This window comes from Physcomitrium patens, chromosome 8 (assembly GCF_059467195.1).
Source record: "Physcomitrium patens ecotype Gransden chromosome 8, ASM5946719v1, whole genome shotgun sequence".
Lineage (NCBI taxonomy): Eukaryota > Viridiplantae > Streptophyta > Bryopsida > Funariales > Funariaceae > Physcomitrium > Physcomitrium patens.
In genome coordinates this window covers 12,003,581-12,011,411 of record NC_143417.1, presented here as the reverse complement: position 1 = coordinate 12,011,411, position 7,831 = coordinate 12,003,581, and the positions used below count along the sequence as shown (strand labels likewise).

Below are 7,831 nucleotides of genomic sequence, written 5' to 3'. Positions count from 1 at the left end.
CAACTACTACCACCACCAGTTGTAACTAATGACCAATAAGAATATAAAGTGGGCAATGTTTTGAGCATCGCTACCTTTATCATGGCAGTGGATGTCCACAACTTTAGTACAAAGTTCTTTGAAAAGGTTATCCCATTCACAATGCAATGTAGAAACCTGCATAAAACCTCATCCATTTCCAAGAGACAATTCGGAGATATCATTAAGAGTGAAACGAAGACGTTTTGCATTAGTGAAGGGAGATTAACTATAATATAGTATAGATAAGATAATTATATAGATAATTAAAACCATGGAAGTTTTTAGAATTGAAGTTAGGTTAATAGATGAAGTAAGATCCATTATAGAGCATTTTAGAAAGGATTTAGGGCGGTTATTTACATGGAACCCACCAAAAAATCTTCTAAAAAAGGAATTTAAGATGGTTATCTAGGTAGAGTCCACCACCTAAGAACATTCTAGAAAGTCTAAGGTAGTAGAACAAGGTATAAATAGGACTGACTAGGGCCTTTTGGAGCATCTGGTCAAGTATGGCTTCGAATCCTTTCTCTTAGTAAAGTTTAATTTTTGCATCTTTTTATTTAGATTTATTCTATTATGTTTTTGTTTGCTTAATTTTGTCTTTCATGTCCTATTTTATTTAGTTCTGTTCAATTTTGTTCTAGTCTTTTTTGTCCTATTTTGCAATGAGGTCTTATATTGTTGTGCATTGGAAAGATCTTGGATTTTTTAGATAGTCTGGTCATGTTTCAATATATCTTAAAGTTCCATATATGTATTTATTTTTTTTGACTTTTGGATTCCTTCTTATATTGATCTTTAAACAACAAAAATTAATCAATTTTCCAATAGAATATTTAAAATCATTGTCAAGAAGGGGAGCCTCCTTTGAAGATCACAAGGTCCTTGATTGCAAGTGGATTGTAAGAAGCACAATGTTGCCCAAATGAAGTCAAATATAAAAAGATAGCCAAATTTTTAGTACAAAATTTAGACTAATTTCTTTCTTGTGCCAAGATGTATCCAATCCCTAACTCAAATCGTAAACCCAAACCTCATCTTATTGAAATATTTATAATTTACTTATTACTAATTCAATGTAAGCAAAATTTGACTTTTTTAGCTTAATTCAAGTTACAAAATTTAAATTTTTAAAGTCTATAAATAAAATCTTGAAAAAATGAGAGTCAAATCAAGGAGGAAAATAAATTGGCTGCTCGTTGCAATCGCTTCCTCAAAATCCCTGTCTACAAATTAGCTTAGATCTCTCTTATTACAGCTCTTCTTTTCATATGCTAAGGCTGGTTGGAAAGCTCAAAATGAATTCTAGTTTCATCCAAATTATCAAAATAAAAAGAAAAAAATCTAATAAATGGCATAGAAAGTTCCAAATCAGTCTTGAATTCCACTGCCCAAAAACTCCAATAAACCCTCTCTAATAAATTTATATGAATCTCCTTCATTATAGCTCCTCTTCTTGTGTGAAATAGCTTGCTAAAAAGCTAACAATAAGATCCAACTTCCTTTATACTTTCATAACAAAAAGATAAAAATTCAGAAAATGCAATAGGAAACCTCAAACCATTCTTGAATCTTGCTACCTGAAAACTCCAATGACTCTCCTTTCACAAATTTGCATGATTCTCCCTTCTCATAGCTCCATTTCTTGCATACTATGGCTTGTTAGAAAACTAACAATATGATCTAATTTCTATTAAAATTTCAAAATAAGAAGAAGAAAATATATGAAATGGCATAGAAATCCCTAATCAGTCTTGAATCTTGCCGCCCGAAAACTCCAACGACCTCCCTTTCACAAATTTGCATAGTTCTCCCTCATCATAGTTCCATTTCTTGCGTACTATAGTTTATTAGAAAGCTAACAACACGATCTAACTTCCTAAAAAATTTTAGAATAAAAAATAAAAATTCTATAAGTGGCCTTCAAAATCCCAAACTAAGCTTGAATCTCGCCCTTTTCAAAAAAAAATCCAATGACCCTCCTTTCCTCTCTTTTTGATTCCAAGCCTCCCCCCCTCCTCCAAAAACATAATAAAAAATAATAAAAATAAAAACCCCTGATGCCAAAAATCCCTATCTCTAACATCCTTCCAATATCCATCTTGAACCACTATAGAGTCGAATATCTATCCTAAAAGACAATATCCATCAAGTTTGAATTATCCATTTAAGACAACAATTTCATATTCAAATTCTATTCAAATTTGTAAATGTATCAGCATTATATTCCTCCCTCCTCCTACAAGTAAAATTAATTATCCTCTAAATATCTTTGATGCATTTAAATTAAGTGCATCACGACACCATTATTGGATTTATTATCATATATAATATTAAGTAATACACTATTTGGCTTTAAATCTGAATATGTAATTTGCATGTCATCCAAATAACAAATCTCTTTTGCAATTTGATAAGTAATATCAATAAGAAAGTAATATGGCATTGATCTTTTTACCTCCAATATGTCACTAAAACTTCTTTGTATTAATTCTATCACCAAATATACTTTTTACCTTGAATTTTTCATTATTGAGGACTTTTTATTATTAATTTTATTACTTTTTGAAGCATAATAATATTTGATGAAGTTTAGATGGCTTATGCTAGCTAAAATACCCACTTCTTTCATGAATATATCATTCCAATCGATATCCATTACTTTTGTTGTAGATGAAAGTCCAACCCACTTTGGTTTATGAACTTTTCCAAAAGCCCTCCCTTGTATTTCTTTTACAAGCTCTAAACTTTTGATATCACTTGATACTTCAAAAAAATCCAACTTTCCATCTATTGCATACCATAAGTCCTTCAATCTTACTTATAGATAATTTATCAAGCCATGATCTTTAAATTGCACATCTTTACTTATATATTCCAATCTTTTGAAAAGTTCTTTACTATCTTATTTAACTTCTTCACTAGTAGAAACATCAAACAATACTAATGTGATGTCATCCATCTTTTTTGAGCAATCTTTTAAAAATATTTCACCCCAATACCCTCCACAAATTTGTTACAAAATTCCACAATAATTACTAATCCCAATGCACAACAAGCAAATAAAAACCTCCATATTATTGAAATATACTTCATGAAAAACTTCACATGGCTAGTCATTATAAATATTTGAATAGTACGCATAATTTGTCTTCAATCACATGAATAAAACCTTATTACACATTTCACAACATTTCAATAAATTTTGTTACCTTATAAGAACCTATTATCATTTTTCATTATATGTATAATAAGTAATCACACATACAAATAAAATAATACATAAAACATTCATTTCAAGTGTCTTATCATCTTTACAAAATCATTATTATTGAAAATCATGCCTTAAATAATAAGTAGCCTTTGATTCTTAAAAATACTTGTTTACTTTCTCAAGTAACTACAGATTCTTAAGATATTGTTTGATTTCCACTAAACCTTCCCACACAGACAATGTAAATGTTAGCCAAATTAATACATATGTTAATTCAACAACATATTCCAAATAGACAAATTTGATTTACATCTTTAATAAACATTAAACTAGAATACTTTTTCATGACACCATCCATCTGCCAATAATTATCTTATAACACCAAGCACTAAAATATGAATGTGATATGCCATGAAATCACTTGATTAAAATTGTCATCTCTTCTTATGAAGTTTAAGAGATTTTTCTTCTTTTTTTCTTTTCTTAATCACTTATTATTTGAGTGGCACAATCAAAGTAATCAATCAACAAATGGCTACATGCTTGCTGTGAATTAAATTTCTAAAAGAAAAAGAAAGAGGCAATGATGCTTCTACAATGTAAATAGCAATAGGAGTTCCATCAAATAAATTGAATGAGTGTCTTGTCATGAGTGTCTTATCAACTTGAACCAAGTAGATGACATAAGGAATCCCAACGCCAAGGTAAATTGATATATGAATAGTATGACAAGATTATGACTTCCCTCAGCAAGAAACATTTTCAATGCATATTACATTTAAGTTTATGACCTTCCCTTGCACATCTCTGGTGATGAAAAATACATGCAACTCAAGAAGATTGCAATGAGGGTTTAATTTACTTTCTACACAGTTGAAATGTGTTGTCATATCTTACATCTAGATGAACACCTGCTCATTCATGATTGATGATAATGTAGATGTGATCCACGACTAAGGTTGATTGTAACTTGCATTGGCAGAGCTCCAGGTTAGATCTTTTGTTGAGAACATTGAACACATTAAGTTTTTCAAAATATACGACACACAGAGATTGCAATTGAGAGAAAAAGCTCAATCCTCAAAACGGACTAAGAATCTTTGTAGACAAACAAGTTTGAAAATGTTCTTACCATATTCCAGGTTGAAGAACTCTTCCATCCTTTAAATCACTCAGATCCGCTCCTATCCCGCATTTCGAATGCACACAAGGCAAGCCAGGATACAATTGTGATATGGTGTTTAATGTGCCGTTATTATCTTGCCAATCTTCATCCCTGCAGCCAGAATTTCAAAAATAGCAAACAAACAACCAAATACTGAGTACATGTCAATGCAAATAATGTCATACAGTCGCTAGCAAAAAATTTGGATTTCATCTAGATTGACATCATAAGTTATAGTATCTACAAAACGCAATCTTCTTAAAAACCTAAAACCTTTTGATTGTTTACGCGCTTGCATAGGATACAGCTAGCATGAGCATATGATCAAGCCTATTATCTGGCTTTCGAGCATCACCTCGAGCACTGTATTCGAAATACAGAAAGCCATCGTAACAATCTCGGAACCAAAAAAAGAGAAAAACCACAAGATTACCTACTATCCGCGGCTCCTAGCTCTCATGTTGCTTGCATGTGGCACAGCGATATCACGGCATGTATGTAAGCGCAGATTCGAGCAATTCGAAGCGACGAGACCGCACACGGCTGCAAGGGTTTCGCGGCGAGGGCGGAGGGGAGTGACAGGGGAGGAGGGCGAGGATGTGTGATGTGTGGATGAGTTGTCATGCAATCCGGTCTTGCAAGATCATCCATGTTTTCTTGCAATCAGTTTCAGTATCTGGACCCACTCGGTAACTTCTCACACAGCTTCTTAATCTCACCTTCAATTGTGTGCTCACATCTGTGCATCTTTTTTTTGTGTTTTTCCACAGTATTAGCTGCGTTGGTTAGACAGCATTCTAGAATTTGCTTGGTGACTTTCATGTATCATCTTCAACGCCTAGATTGCCTTTTTCAATGAAGTTAGTGAAACCGTGCTTGGTGTTTAGATTTGAGTTTCAGATATATGGATAGTCTTGTCGTTTTTCCCTGACATTTGGATTTCAGCCATGGTTTTGATGATTGTGGTGAGGAACATTTTAGAGGTTCATGCTCATGAAAGGGTCTTGGCTTGTCTTGTGTGAAGAGCTGCTGTCGATTGAAATTCAGCTTCAATTTGGACTTTGTTCTTATTTGTGTCTGTTTATTTCTTGCGAAAGGTGTCCAGTTGTATCGTTCCGGGTAGTCTACTACGCGGAGCACAATCCTGTGGTGACAATTCTATCCTATCCCATCTTGCAGTGGTCAGAAATTGAAGGTCTTTGTTCTTTCTCTGCGGTTCTCACCTGTCACCATCTGCTTGGATGTTATATTTCTTCGTTGCAGGATTTCAGTTTTAACGACAGCTATGGCAGAGGCCCACTCCCAGCAATCAATGGCTAGCGAAGTGCATCCGTTGGCAGCTTCAGGCTTCAATGCTGACTAGAGAATTTATGAATCGGCTCGACCAAGCTGCCACGTGGATTGCAAGGTTACGTGGTGCCTATGAGAAACACAAAGCTGGAAGTCCTTATTACAGACTAGGGCTGTGGCGGAGACCCTTTGTAGAGCCAGAGAAGGCGAAGGTGGTGTCAACAATGTTCCATTTACCATGTTTATATATATATATATATATATAGTTCTACAGTTTAGAGTATTACCAATGATGGTTTTGAGATACATGTATGTATGTATGTATGTATGTATGTATGTATGTGTATTTTATTTTAAATTATTTAAATTATTTAATTAATAAATAAGGAGAATATCAAATCTTACATTATTACTATTAAATATTTAACAAAAAAACAATAAAAATATAAATATAATTGGTTTATTTTAAAAAAGCATAATTTTTTGTGTTAAAGAAAAACCTATAAAATATTCATAAAATAATTATCAATTTAAATTTTTTTAAAAAAATAAAAAAATAAAAAAAAACATTATTATTTTTACTGCATATGAAACAAACAAATTTAGAGCCTATTTATCAAAATTATCTAACAATAACTTATTATTATAATAAGCCTAGGAAAAAAATACTAAGTCCTATAAATAACAATAAAAAAAAAACTATTGTTCAGTTAAGTCATTGTAAATAAAATATATATTTTTTCTTTTATTTGTTTTACTTGTCTGTGTTTTTTGATTATTTATTATTATTCATTGTTACCTTCAAAACATTTTTTTTGTTTAATACTTATGTTTTAAATCATTTAATTTATGTCTCTATATATAATTTATTTTTTAATTATTTAATACCATTTAAATCTACTCAATTTAATTAAAAATACAAAAAATTATATTATTTTCATTCCTTAAATTTTTATCTATTTATTTTAATAGGTAAATTTTTAAATTTTGATTATTATTAGTATTATTATTATATTAAAAGTATATCTAAAATTGTCTTGTTTATTTAATGATCTTGGTTCTAAACAAACATATTATGGATATAAGAATATATGGTTGTATGGTTGAACTAAAACATGAAATATTCTAAAAATGTTATTTTTTTATTAATCAATTTGATATTACAAAATCAAACTAAAAAGTATTTATAATATAACATGCTTTACAAAGTGTCAATTTATAGAAGTTATTAATTATAATATAGTGTTATTTTTTTATCAAATAACACTAATGAATCAAATCTATTATTTACCATTGACATTCAATTTTTTTGGTAAAGAGAAATGTTTTCTAAACATGATAAGAATTCATGTATATATATGGATTGTACACTTGTAGACTCGGACCATTTTTTATTTGTTTTTAGTCTAATTTCAAGAGTTTCTAGTTTCCTAGTATTTGCCAATAGCCATTCTAGTTTCTTCTTGAATATACATATTTATTTTTTTTCTTTTTTTCATCTTTCATTGAGAAATCTTGTACTTGGTTATTTACATTCTTTAAGGTCTTGTTCATAACAAGAAGAGAAAAAAATAGCTAGAATCTTTATCAAATACAACATCTTTACTATGAAAAAAATACTTTAAAAAATAATATTTTAAAATTTATAGTATATATGCTAAACTTCTATTAAAGCATTGGATTCTGAAATTCTCTATTAGATATTGTAAAATTCTATTAAATTAAATAATTTTATATTTTATATTTTGGTGGTCTTACTTATTTTTAAATTTTTACAATAGATCTTTGTATAGTAGAATTAAATCAATTTCTTTGTATAAATCAAGATACCAATAATAGTTTTGAATCTTATTGTGATGTTTTGATAAAGTGATTAAGTGTTTTTTCACAAGAAAAATAAAAAAAAGAAGACTTAATTGGTTATTATAGCAATTTAGAACTTTTGTTATGACATGTTGTATGTATTTAGATAACAAAAAGAATATAATTGATTGGTTGTCAATACAAAAGTTTAAATAAATGTCAAAGCTAGTATTTTAAAAGCTCAAAGAATAAGTAAGAATGATATATTAGAGCCATTATAGTGAATGAATCTTGAAAAGTAAAATCTCAAAGTCATAAAAATCTAAAATCTTGGTGTA

General features: G+C 30.0%; 1 long non-coding RNA gene across 2 annotated transcripts; it reads left to right on the top strand.

The window, feature by feature from the left end:
- Nucleotides 1-4,951: 4,951 nt before the first annotated feature.
- LOC149988473 (uncharacterized) lies at nucleotides 4,952-5,976 on the top strand. Of its 2 annotated transcripts, XR_016504514.1 has the most exons (3): nucleotides 4,952-5,089; nucleotides 5,498-5,549; nucleotides 5,664-5,976. It is a non-coding gene; the product is annotated as an uncharacterized LOC149988473 (long non-coding RNA). The 2 variants fall into 2 exon arrangements; XR_016504515.1 differs by lacking the exon at nucleotides 5,498-5,549 and having other exon boundaries at nucleotides 4,954-5,089.
- The last annotated feature ends 1,855 nt before the right edge of the window (nucleotides 5,977-7,831 follow it).